Below are 14,280 nucleotides of genomic sequence, written 5' to 3' on the forward strand. Positions count from 1 at the left end.
TCATGAAACCATAATTTCCTTTGGGTATGGATGGTATTTTACTCATCTTTCTTTCCTTAAATGCCTAGTTCAGCAGTGAAGTAGGTAATGAGATCTTAGTAAGTGTAAGTGCTTATACTATGAACTGAACAAACAAAACAAAAATATATATTACACCCTGCCTTGGGAAAAATACAAAACTGAAGTTTTCAGGCTTGAAGGAATCCTTATATTTATTAATTGCTCTTTCTTTAATTATTGATATTTTAATAACAGTAAAGTTGACCCTTGAGCTGCACAGGTTCATTTATACACAGATTTTTTTCCAATAAGTATTTTGGAAAGTTGTTTTGGAGATACGCAACGATTTGAAAAAACTCTCAGAGGAACCGTGTTGCCCAAAAATATCAAAAAAAAAAAAAAGAAAGAAAGAAAGAAAAAAATTAGGTATTTCACGAATGCATAACATATGTGCAGATACTAGTCTATTTTATCATTTACTATCATAAAATATACACAAATCTGTTTTGGAAAGTTAAAATTTATCAAATCTTATACACACTGAATGTACATGGTGCCATTTGCAGTCTAGAAAATTAGAAATAAACATAAAGATGAGGTATTCAATTGTAACTGCATGAAAATTACTGTAGAATTAACATTCTGTAGTACTGTCATAATTTGTAGTGATGAACTGTTGCTACAGTGAGCTCAAGTGTTCCAAGTGGCTACTTAAAATGCCATATGATGCTAATTACCTCCATTTGAGCAGTTCATCTTTCTAGTAAATTGTATATTATATTAAAGAATAATCTCCTGTGCTTCTTGTGTAGTTTTTCATCGTGTTTAATGGAATACAATAAACCTTGAATAACACCATGGGACTCATATGAAAGTCCACTAGTGATGCTATAAGTGCTCGCATGAAGCAAAGAAAAATCATGACATTACGAGAAAAAGTTGAATTGCTTGGTATGCACCATAGATGGAGGTCTGCAACTGTGGTTGCCCATCATGTTAAGATAAATGAATCTAGGGTAAGGACCACTGTAAAAAAAAAAACGAAAAGAAAATTCATGAAGGTGTCCTTGCAGCCATGCCAGCAGGCACAAAAACCTTGCATTTTTTGCAAAATAGTCATATGCCTACATGACTATGATTATATTTATAGTCACTATATGACAATTTAAAGCAAAAGGAAGGTGAAGAATATAAAACTATAACATTTTATGCTGGGAAATGATGGTTTAATAACTTTTGAAAGAGACTTGGCTTGAAAAATGTCAAGAGAGCAAGAGAAGCATCTACTGCTGACCAAGAGGCAACAGATGAGTTCCCAGATGCCATTAAGAAAATCATTGAGGGTCCACCCAGATAGCTCATTCAGTTGAGTGTCTGACTCTTGATTTCAGCTCAGGTCATGGACCCAGGGTTGTGGGATTGAAATCTATGTCGGGCTCCATGCTCAGCATAAGATTCTCTCAGCTTGAGATTCTCTCTCTTTCTCCCCTGCCCTTCTACCCTGTTCACAGTGCTCTCGCTCTCTCTAAAAAAAATAAAGAGAAAGAAAAAAAAAAGAAAGAAAAAATAAAACCATTGGGGAGAAGATATTTGACTGAACAGATTTTTGATGCAGATCAAAGTGCCATATTCTGGGGGGGGGGGGAAGCCATAAAGTAAATTTATTAGTAAGGAAGAGAATCTTGAGCACCAAGATTTAAGGCAAGAAGGGATAACTCTACTGTTTTATGCAAATGCAATTCAGTTTTTGGTCACTTCCCTTATCTGCAAAGCTGCTAACCCCTGAGCCTTGAAGGGAAAAGATAAATATCAGCTGCCAGACTTTTGGTTGCAGAACAAGAAGGCCTGGACAATGAGAACACTTTCTCTAGATTGGTTCTATTGATATGTTGTTGCCAAAGTCAGAAATACCTAGCCCATAAGGGAGTTGCCTTTTGAAGTTCTTTTGATATGGGACAATTCTCCTGGCCACCCAGAACTCCATGAGTTCAACATCAAAGGTATTAAAATGGCCTACTCCCCCTCAAACACAGTCACTCTAATTTTGTCCCTACTCGCCCTGAAACACAGTCACTCTAATTTTGTCTCTACATCTGGGTAATACGGACATTTAAGGATCATTACACACAATACTCTATGGAAAGTATTGTCAATGCTTTGGAAGAGAACTCTGATAAAACATCATGAAAATCTGGAAGGACTACATCATTGAAGATGCCCTCGTTGTTAGGGAAAAAGCTGTGAAAGCTATCATGTCTGAAACAAATTCCTGTAGGAAAACAAACAAACAAACAAAAAAGACAAAAAACTGTGCCCAGATGCTGTGTACGACTTCACAGAATTTACAGACAGAGCCAGTCAAGGAAATCATGGAAGAGGTTGTGAATATGATAAAAAAGTGGGTGGTGAAGAGGTTCAAGATGTGGATCTTGGAGAAACTCAAGAGCTAACTGACAGCACACCAGAGGAATTAACCAATGACTTAATGGAGATGAGTGCTCTCATACCAGTGCCAGATGATGAAGAAGTCATAGAAGAAGCAGCACCAGAAAACAAATGGTCATTACACAATCTGGCACACGGACTCTAATTATCTAAAAACTGCTTTTGATTTCTTTTATGACATAGACTCTTCTATGATATGAGCACTGAAACTAAAGCAGATGGTGGAATAAGGATTGGTACCATACAGAGACATTTTTAGTGACAAGAAAAAGCAAAAAAGTCAGGCAAAAATTATAATATAGTTTCATAAACTTCCACCCAGTGGCCTGCTTCTCCTGTCTCCCCTTCTGCCTCCTCCAAGTGTTCTGCCTCTGCAACTTTGAGACAAGACCAACTCCTCCGTTTCATCCTCCTTCTCAGCCTAGTCAACATGAAGACGACAAGAATGAAGACTTTTATGATGATGCACTTCCACTTAATGAGCAGGAAACAATCATCATGCTGTACAGTTAATAAACTTACCTGTCGTACATGTGTGAGTGTGTTTGCGGGAAAATGTAATAACTAACTGTAAGGCAAAGCTTCATGAGACATTTCTCTGTCATCATCATCATCATCATCATCATCTTTCTGGCCTAAGTATTTATCATGTGGAAAATTATGTGTAAGATTTATATGAAAGTGGATAGCCTATTTTTATACAGGCATAAGGTAAGCGATAGTTAACACAAAATCAATAATTTCTTAGTTCACTTACAGTTTTATAATTTGCTTTCAAAGAATTTTATTATTGTACAGTATGTGTTTCTCATAATTGGAGACACTGGGCATCAGCTTAACATCATAGATACATTTTTTAAAAAAATATAACAGTGTTTCCAATACTATATTATGAATGATAGTAATGGCATATGCCATAAAAATTTTATAATGATTTATTCATTAGTGTATAGGTTAGGCTACCTGAAGCAATCATATAGGTTACACTAGGCTACCATCATTATCAATGCATGAATTGTCATACCTGTATATAAATATGATGTTTTTCACATTATCTTTTCATTTTTGATGTCTAATGTTAGTAATATGTGCAACATCTACAGTATTTTGTATCATATAACACAATATGGCTGTAGGTACTGACAAACAGATGATTTATCTTGTAAACAGATGACATCAACTTATGGCACTGATAAATATAATATAATACTGTAAGTGTATTTTCTCTTACTTATGATTTTCTTGGTTTCTTTCCTCTAGCTTACTTTATTGTAAGAATACAGTATATAATGCATATAACATTCAAAATATGTGTTAGTCAACTGTTTGTTGTGGGTAAGGTTTCCTTCCAGTCAATAGGGCTTTTTGGGGGAGTCAAAAATTATACATGGATTTTTTACTGTGTGGGGGATTGGCACCCCATTTCCTGTGTTGTTCAAAGGTCAAGTGTAAGTCATTTGTCTTGTGAATTATGATACCATAATATTCAAAATAAAGTGAGGGGCATCTGGTTGGCTCAAATGGTAGAGCATGTGACTCTTGATCTCAGGGTTTCAAGTTTGAGCCCCATATTGGGCATAGAGATTAATTAAAAAGAAAGTATTAAAAAATAACTAAGATTTTTTAAAAATACAAAAATAAAATAAAGTGAAACTAGAGTCTGCTAAACATCAATTCATGTATTTAAATGCACTACCTTTAAAAGATAAAATTAAAAAACATTTAACAGTTAAAATTTTGAAGTAGAGGAAAAGTTAATATAATATGAACTGTTAATAATTACTTTGATAGAAATCAGTTGGTTTGGAGGTTTACCTAGCACTAGATATTATCTCAGGCAATCTAGTCAACTTTTCTATTTATGCTCTGTGAAATGTATTTGGAATTTTTTTTGTTTTTTATATACATGTATATATATACATATTATAAATACATATGCATTTAATATCAACTCATTTAATATCATGTTGTTAGGTATCTAATAAATGGCTACTTCAACTAAGGTATTTTTAAAATTCAGACTCTGTGACATTACAAAAGGTTAAACACTATAATTCTCCAATTGAAATATTATGTCTTCAAATCCATAAAGACATAAATCCCTCTGTTTATTTGCAGTATTCTATTTGTGGATCTCTATATAACTGCACTATATCTTCCCAGGATGACCCCATGGCCTGCTAGACAGAGAGACCTTTAGACCATCTCATTGCTAGACTGAAATGTATATTAGAAGAGACATTCCTTAATCTATAACTGTACAGTATATCATATTTCCATTTATCTTGTGCATCACTATATTTTATTGATGCTTCTTGATGTGTTCAAATAAGTTATGCTCTCATGCCAAAAGTGATTGTACTGTCTCTGTTTTTACTGGTTTACCATTTTCTCTAGGGAGCTGACTAAGAGGCATACTTTTGAGATTGCTGTTAAGTGAAAGTTAATACAAATCCTGACAGAAAATGTTGAAGTATTTTAAAGAAACAAGAAAGAAAGAAAGAAAGAAAGAAAGAAAGAAAGAAAGAAAGAAAGAAAGAAAGAACAAAAAGAAAGAAAGAAAGAAAGTACAAAAAGAAAGAACAAAAGAAAGGAAGAAAAAAGAAATGTTTTACTATTTTCTACCTCTAGTTCTTTAATGTGACTGTTTAAGTTTCTACAAATTAAAAATAAAATATGTTACATGACCCTTTATAAGTGTGTCCAAATCAGAAGGCACAGATGAAGACTCACTTACATCTAGAGAGAATTCATTCATTCCACAGGATAAATTTGCTGAAATGGGATCATATGGAAACAGACAGAATTTTGGCTAAGGAAGTGTCTTCTAGAATATTAGTTCTCATATCTTCTAGAATACTAGTTCTCATATGTTTTAGTCTATGGATCATTTTGGGGGCACAAAAGACCTCTAGTATTGGCGGACTTATTGAATATTTTTTTTATTCAAGTAGAGCCAACCTGGTTTCTACATCTTTAAGCCTCTAATTCTAGTGACTACAGAATATTAATTGTGCCATGATTAGAAATATACCATATTTAAATCACTTCTGGTGACTGTGATGCATTTAGGATGAACTGGAAGGCCACTAATGATCACTGATAGTTATATGAAAGCCTCTGACAAATCCCAGCAGGAGAAAATATCACCTATTTCACAGTGTTATTTTCAGCATAATGTAAATATAGACAGTTTCTGTACATAGTAGGAGATAAAAATATCTTCTCTTTATTCCCAGTATCAATTCATCTTTTATTTTTCTCTAAGAGCTCAATTTATTCTTGTTGACATCTTTATACTAGGATCTGGAAAAGCTGAAGATATTTTTTTGAGTTCCACTGGTAATCTTTGATTGTATTGAAATACTATCTCCACAGCTGGTTAATCATCTCAAGTGAGATCAGTTTGTGTAACCAGTCTGACATTGAATTCGGGGGAAAAAAAACCCTATTTGGTTGCTTTATTTTATTAATTCAGATAACTGAATGGTTAAAGGACAGCCAAATAATTACCTCATGAAAAATCATGAGAGCTTTAGTAATACTTTTTAATCTCTACCTCTGATTAAATATGGAAAATAAGAGCAATGAAGAGGAAATGAAGTTGATGTTTCTAATCTTAGAAGGCTCTTTTCATTTCCTGATAACAGTAATCAAGAATTCCTTAACTTTATCTATCTATCTATCTATCTATCTATCTATCTATCTATCTATCTACTTACTTAAATTTAATTCCAGAATAGTTAACATACAGTGTTTTATCAGCTGTACAATATACTACTTCAACAATGCTATATGTTACTCAGTGCTCGTTAAGATAAATGTACTCCTAATCCCCTTCACCTATTTCACCCATCCCTTCCACCCACCTCTCCTCTGGTAACCATTTGTTTATTCTCTATAGTTCAGAGTCTGTTTTTTGGTTTGCTTCCCCCCCCCCCCGCCTTTGTTATTTTGTCTTGTTTCTTGAATTCCACATTTGAGTGAAGTCATATGGTGTTTGTCTTACTCTGACTTCACTTAGCATTATATGCTTTAGATCTATACATGTTGCAAATGGCAAGATTTAACTCTTTTTATGGCCCAATAATATTCTATTATATATATATACCACATCTTCATTTTCCATTCATCTATCAATGTACACTTGGGCTGCTCCCATAATTTGGCTATTGGACATAATGCTGCAATAAACATAAAGGTGCATGTATCTTTTCAAATGAGTGCTTTTGTATTCTTTGGGTAAATACCTAAGGATTTTGTAAAAAACTTATAATCTAAAAATGAGTGACATTTTAATGGAAAAGGACCTAGAAAATCTTCTCCTGCAATATAAAATTAATACCCCTAATTAAATATTCTTAAACTTTTAATTCAAATATACACACACAAGGGGTGCCTTGGGTGGCTGTCAGTTAAGGGTCTGACTTTGGCTCAGGTCATGATCTCGCAGTTTGCGGGTTCAAGCCCATGTCAGGCTTTGTGCTGTCAGCTCAGAGCTTGGAGCCTGCTTTGGATTCTATGCCTCCCTCTCTCTGCCTCTCCCATGCTTATGCTTTCTCTATCAAAACATGAAATAAAATAAACATTAAAAAAATATACACACACAAAAGTGTATGTGCCGTAAGTGTACAAGCAACAGATACTCACAAAATAAACATATCTATTGTGCTAATTTTTTAATTCAAAATTTATTAATTTAATATAGCAATAATAAAACCATCATGGTAACATAATATATTTTTGTGAAAAATAACTATATTTTCCAAACAAAAAATGTGAGAAGAGTGGTATTTTTTTTATAGTTTTTCAAATTTCTTTAACATCTGTATTAACAGAAGGAAGTTGGATTTTATATCAGCTTCTGCATTTAATCTGTTGCTATCTGTTGTTTGATTGAATATTTTAAAGGAAATGTAGCCTTTTGCAAATATGCAGTTGGAAGGGAAAGTGGGGTTAATATCTTTTTTCAGATTATTATGCATGTTTTTCTTTGACACTACAGGAAAACTCTAGTGGTAATTTCTTAAAGGTAAATTAGAATGTGGGATGGAAACTGTACTACTCTGTCACCCCTTACACCTCTTCCACTTCTACCCTGGATACATATTGCCATATGAGATGAATTTCACCTAGTTTTGGACTTCATATGAATGGAATAATACTTGAACACTTGTGAAAGAGTAGCAGTAAAGATGGCACAAAACGTCTTAGTATTATTATCGAGACAATTTTCCCTTTGGAGACCCACCTGCAAGAGTCCCAGGGATGACTAAGATTCCCCTAACTACCCTTTCAGAACCACTATATTGTATAATATATTATTATAGGAATACACCTATTTTTTGCCTATTCTGTTATTAATAGATCTTTAGATTGTTTATTGGAAGGGCCATCCGTTCCCTCATTATTCTTTGGCTTACTTTTGTTTTATGTGCATCTTTTTCTGAACTCTACAATACTATATTATTTTAGCTAATATCATAGTAATATAACAAAATCTTATTTATTGTGTCTTTATAATAATATGATATATACCATAGACTAAGTCCTCCAATTTTTTCCTTCTATATTTTCCTATTTTTGGACTTTTTATCTCAATATTAATTTTAAATTCTAAAATATCTGTGCGATGGCATTTTATCTCTGTGGACTCTTATAAAACATTGATTATATTTATTCTGAGGCATACTATATTTTTGATGCAATGGTTGATAAGACTTTCTTTTAAAATCCACTTTTAATTGTACTGATTTGTGGAAATACAATTAATTTTTCTAAACTGTGAACTTATTAATTTACTTCGTTATTTTAATAATTTAGAATAGATTCGGTTTGCTTTTCTCATGCAAATTTATGTCATCTGGAATGACACCTATATTTCCTCTTTTCCACTATTTCTTTTACTTGTTTGACTGCATTGGCTAGGAAAACCTCAAGCATAATATTAAATAGAAGCAATGATATCAGATAGTACTGCCTCATTCCCAAATTTAAAGGGAAAAGTCTTCAAATTTTATTAAGTTTACGTTTACCATACATTTACGGACAGTCCCTTTATAATCCCAGTTTACAAAAACTTTTATGTATTGAGTGTAAATGTTATCAAATTCATCTTCTGCACATAAAATATGAGTTTTTTAAAATTCTCTTAATAATAGTAAATTATATTGAGAAACTTTTAAAAGAAATTTGCATTCCTAGAATAAATCTAAATTGGTTGGGATTTTACATACACTCACTCACTCACCTCCTCCCCCCCACCCCCCAAATAAATTTAAGTTGCCAACTTTAAAATTCATATTCATGAGAGAGAATTGCTTGGAACTTGCCTTTTCTTATATTATCCTTGTCAGGTTTTGGTATTAAGGCAATCTTAAATCAAATTGGAAGCTACTTTTATTTTTGTGTGTGTGTAAGCTGGAATTTTCTTTGTTGAGGGAGGATTAGTTTAATTGCTTATTCAATATCTTTAATGGTTAAAGACTACAAATTTTTATATCTTTTTGTATTCATTAAGGTATAATATATACACAATAAAATGCCTACACCTTTAGTGTGGAGTTCCTTGAGTATTAGCAACATTATATTTAACAACAGTTATATACCCAACTTTAAATTCCTCTGTGTCTTTTTCTAGTCACCTCTCTCTCACACCTCCCCCACTTCCACCCTTGAAAACAACAAATTTCTTATTTCTGTAACTTCAGATTAATTTCACCTATTATTAGATTTTTTGTAAGTGGAATCATGCAGGATCTATTCTTCTGTATTTGCTTGCCTTTTTTCAATGTAATGTCATTGAACTGTATCCATATTGTTGCATGAGTAGTTTATTCGTTTTTACACTTAATCTTATCCCACTATATGAAATACTACAATGTACCCATTTTCTGCTAATGAAAATTTGGGTTTTGTCCAATTTATGGCTATTATGAGTAAGGCCACTATGAACATTTTTATATAGGTTTTTGTGTTGACATGTATTATTGTTAGGTAAATGGCCAGGAATGGATTGTTAGCTCATGGGTGAATGTCTGTTTAATTTGATAGGAAAATGCACATTAGTTTCTCAAAGGTGTTGTGTCATATTTTACTACCACAGAATATGTGCAATCTCCAGCTACTCTACGTCTTCCAACATTTGGTAATGTCAGTCTCTTGCATCTTAATGTGTTAAAATGAAATGTCATTTGGTTCTAATTTGCATTTACCTTATACTTCCCTCATATTAACACATTTTCATGAATTTTTGGCCAGGCAAAAATATTTTGCAAAATCTCTGTTCAAGTCTTTTATCCATATCTAGATGTGCTGCTTTTTTTTTTTACTACTATTAATATTTTTAACGTCTTATCCTTAAAATCTTTTGCCATACGCATGTGTAACAAACACTTTCTAAATATCTGTAGCTTGTTTCATTTACTTAAAGGTGCCTTTTGACAAATAAACATTTGTAATTTAGATGAAATTCATTTGTATATATTTTTTATAAAAGCAAAATAAATGTGTACACAAAAATGCATAGCTATTCATCTATATTTTCTTACAGAAGTTTCGTAAATATATTTATCTTTAGTTTGGAAGTGTCTTCCATTATTTTTAAACTACAATAATTCGATTTTTCTGTGGTGTCCACTATTCTCATTCTCATTGAGAAATTAATGATTAGACCTTACTGCTCCTTTGATACTAACATATTTTTTTTTCTAATTGACTTAAAATTTTCTCTTTGTATTTAGTTAAAAAAATTTTTTTAATGCTTATTCATTTTTGAGAGACAGAGACAGAGCACCAGCAGGGGAAGGAGAGAAAGAGAAGGAGACCCAGAATCTGAAGCAGGCTCCAGGCTCTCAGCTGTCAGCACAGAGCCCTATGTGGGGCTTGAACTCACAAGCCTTGAGATCATGACTTGAGCTGAAGTTGGAGACTTAACCGACTGAGCCCCCCAGGTGCCCATCTTTGTATTTAGTTTTAAGCTAATGTACATGATGCCAGTAGATGTAGTTTTCTTTGTACTCACTTTACTTGGGCTTTTGTAATACTACTTAAATCTGTGACTTATTTTTTGTCAGCTTTGGAAAATTCTTCACCATTATCATTTCAAATATTGTTTCTTCCCAATTCTATCTGTTCTCTCTTCTGTGAAACCAATTACACATATATCGGCCTTGTAAAAATCTCTCTTCCAGGTTTGCTTAATGATTCTTTGTGCATAATTTTTACCTGTTCATTCTTGTTTAACTAGAATGGATATATTCTTTGGCTTTATTTTTCAGTTCACTAAGCCTCTCTTCAACTTTGTCTAATCTACTAATTTCTAGTTTCAGTTATTGCATTTTTTTTTTTAATTTTCAGTTTTGCAATGTGTTCAATGTTTTCTGTTTCCTGTTCTGTGATAACATCCTTTATTTGGCACAATTTTTCAAATCTGAGCTTTGGTACTTATGAAACCTGGTAAATTTCTGTTAAATTCTAATTCCTGTGAGGTAGGTCAACAGAGCACTATCTAAAACATGTTAAATTAATCAGTATATTCTTTGGTAGACTTATATCTGATGAAAGATTTTCTTAGATCCTTAGCTTCTCAGTTTTAGCTTTCAGAATAAAAATTGCCTTAAGGAGAGAGTAAAGTTGTTGTCAATTTATTCTTTCTTCCCCTTTTTCTGTATTTGGCCCTGAAAGCCTAGTTCTCTAATGCTTCCAGTAAAATATTTCAACTAGAAGATTAATGTGAAACACTTACTTTTGTATAAAATATAATCACTTAAATTTTGATTTTTTTCAATTGTTGATATGATATAAGAGAACTGGAATAAATTAGAGAGTGTTGGGAAAGAAAAATATACTTCAATTAATTGGAAATATTAATTTTTTAAAAGGCCATATGTTTTATAACATTTTGGATTTTTAATTAATTTGCTTTTTGATGTTTGCTAACCTATATAACCTATAACCCACATAACTGTATTTCAATTACCTTTACTCTAGATATTCATATTTTGATCAATTTAGCATTATAGACTGTTCAATAACCTATTCCAATGAAATAATACTGAAGAAATATCCATCTTAAAATGGATATTCATGTAAAAAAATCTAGATTGGAGATTTTTAAAAATAAATACATGAATCAAATGTATGAAGAATAAATATATAGATTCCTTAAAATATTAATTTCCCATTACCAAACACAAAAGCCATTATTATTTGTACTTTATTTATATATTATAATGGTAGTTTTAGAACATGATCCCATATTTTTTTGATACTTTTTCCACTGAGAGGTGGATTCTAACTTTTCCTTTTGAATCTGTTCAGGCTTGTGACTACTTCATCCACAAGTATATAACATAAGTTACTCTATGGACTTTCCAAATTCGGTAACAAAGGGCTATGTGATATTCACCTTTTGCTGAAACGCTAATTCTTAGAGATGTGTTATAATATAAGAAGTTTGACTACCTTAAAAATCCCATAATGTAAGTCCAAGCTGAATGGGCAAGCCTGTGTAGCTATTCTGTTCAATAATTTCAGCCTAGCCTAGGTACTGTGTCCTCCCAGACCAGGTGCTAGACGTATGAGGAAGAAGCCTCCAGATCATTTTAATCTCCAGCTTTTTGAGTAACTCCCAGCTGTTCTGGTCTTTCTAGCAAAGATCCCAAATATGGTGATTCAGAGTCTATTTAAAATTGTGATCCACAGAACCATTAGGAAATTAAAGTAGGTCTCTTTTGGTATTAAAATTTGGTGATTTGGTATTAAAAATTAGAAAACTGGAACATAACTTGAACCTGTAGCCAAAATCTGAGGAATTTCATAAAACACAAAACAAAACAAAATAAAACAAACAGAAACATTATGACACGCTGATTTGAGGGCCAAGTGTATGGAAGCCTGCAGTTCTTGAAGAACTTGTCTATGAAGTGTTGAAAGGAATTGAGGGAAATGTTACTGGAAGCTTGAGGAAAGGAAATTCTTACCTTTGACAATCTTTCTAGTCTGCAAAAGATTCTCAAAGTAAGAAAGACCTTAAGAAAAAAAAATCAAATCTCAGAAAAGCATCGCCTTAGGATAAAAATAAAGATAAGGTTTGAGAAAAAATTCTTTGTTAAGGTACCAGAAAGATTAAAGGTACTTTCTCATAGATATATCAGAAAGACATAAGGGCTTCTAAAAATCTGGGGTAGGCCTTGCACATACTGCTAAATCATAGTATTTCGAAGAATATTTACGGCTTTATCATACAACAATTTTTGCGTTGTGTAACTTAAGGTAGTGAAAGGATTAAGTGGAAGATATTTATAGTTATAGCTTTTGTCTAATGAGTTGAATTTTGTCTAATGAACAAATTATGCATTAAAAAAACCTATGTTTTAATGGGTTATACCAGCCTGCACTAAAAGGAATAGAGACAATATAAAATTTAAAAAATGGTCTTTTGGTCTATAAATTACCATGTTCAGTAAACTCAACATGGGAAGGGTGGAGTCACACACTGCCGAGAATCATGTTCAGGGAGCAGGCCTGAATTCTAGTCAAATAACTGGCTTGTGGGTGTGTTTCATTTACAGAATCACTAGAGACTAATAACTTTTGTGTACCTTCTTTTTCTTCTACTTTTTTTTTTTACTGAGATATAACTGACATATAACATTATGTTGGTTTCAAGTATACAACATAATGATTCAGTATGTGTACATATTGCAAAATGATCACCATAATAAGTCTAGTAATATTGATCACAACACACAGTTACAATTTTTTTTCTTGTTATGAGAACTTTTAAGATCTACTTTAAGATTTAAAACAGTGTGTGTTGTAATCCTAATGTGATGGTTTATTCTATGTGTCAATTTGATTGAGCTAAGGGGGGCCCAGACAGCTAATAAAACATAATTTTTGAGGGTGTCTGTGAGGGTGTCACTGAAAAAGATGAGCATTGGAATTAGTAGATTGAGTAAAGAAGGTGCCCACACCATGATCTTGGGCATCATCTAATCTGTTGAGGGTCTGAGTAGAACAAAAAGGTGGAGAGTGAACTCACTCTCTCTGCTTGAGGTAAGACATCCATATTCTCCTGCCTCTAGACACTAGTGTTCCTGGTTCTTGGGCTTTCAAAACCAGGACTTTACACTTTTGCACCTCTATGCCCTGGTTTTCTGACCTTCAGACTTGGACTGAATTATTACACTGAGTTTTATGGTTCTCCAGCTTGAAGATGGAAGATTGTGGAAATTCTTGCCCTCCATAACTGTGTAAGCCAATTATTTTTTTTTTATGTTTATTTATTTTGAAAGAGAGAGCATATGTGGAAGCCAGGGGGTGGGGGGCAGAAAGAGAGAGAGAGCAAGAGCGGGGGGGGGGGGCGGATCTTAAGCAGGTTCCCACTGTCAGTGCAGAGCCTGATGTAGGACTCCATCTCATGAGTCATGAGATCATGACCAGAGCCTAAACCAAGAGTTGGACACTTAACCAACTGAGCCACCCATGTGCCCCTGTGAAAGCCAATTGTAAACTCCATATACAGCTATATATATTTCTTTGGAGGACCCTGACTAACGCACCTATGCAGTCCTACCACTGAAGGTTGGATATGGTGGTGGTGACAGGAGGCACGAGCAGATCAAGAGAAACTAACTAAAAATTAAACCCGTATCTGTATCTAAATTAAATGATGGCCTCCCTGACCATGAGCTTGATCTTTTTTTGGGGAGAGGTGGGGTCTTGAAAGGGAATGACTGCTTTGCTCATAGGAGTTATACAAATAATTTATGGTCAGAAGTCATATTGGCATAATATTTTTTTTTAATAACAGAGAATTCTTTGTCCTTT

This window comes from Acinonyx jubatus, chromosome A2 (assembly GCF_027475565.1).
Source record: "Acinonyx jubatus isolate Ajub_Pintada_27869175 chromosome A2, VMU_Ajub_asm_v1.0, whole genome shotgun sequence".
In the NCBI taxonomy this organism is placed as follows: Eukaryota; Metazoa; Chordata; class Mammalia; order Carnivora; family Felidae; genus Acinonyx; species Acinonyx jubatus.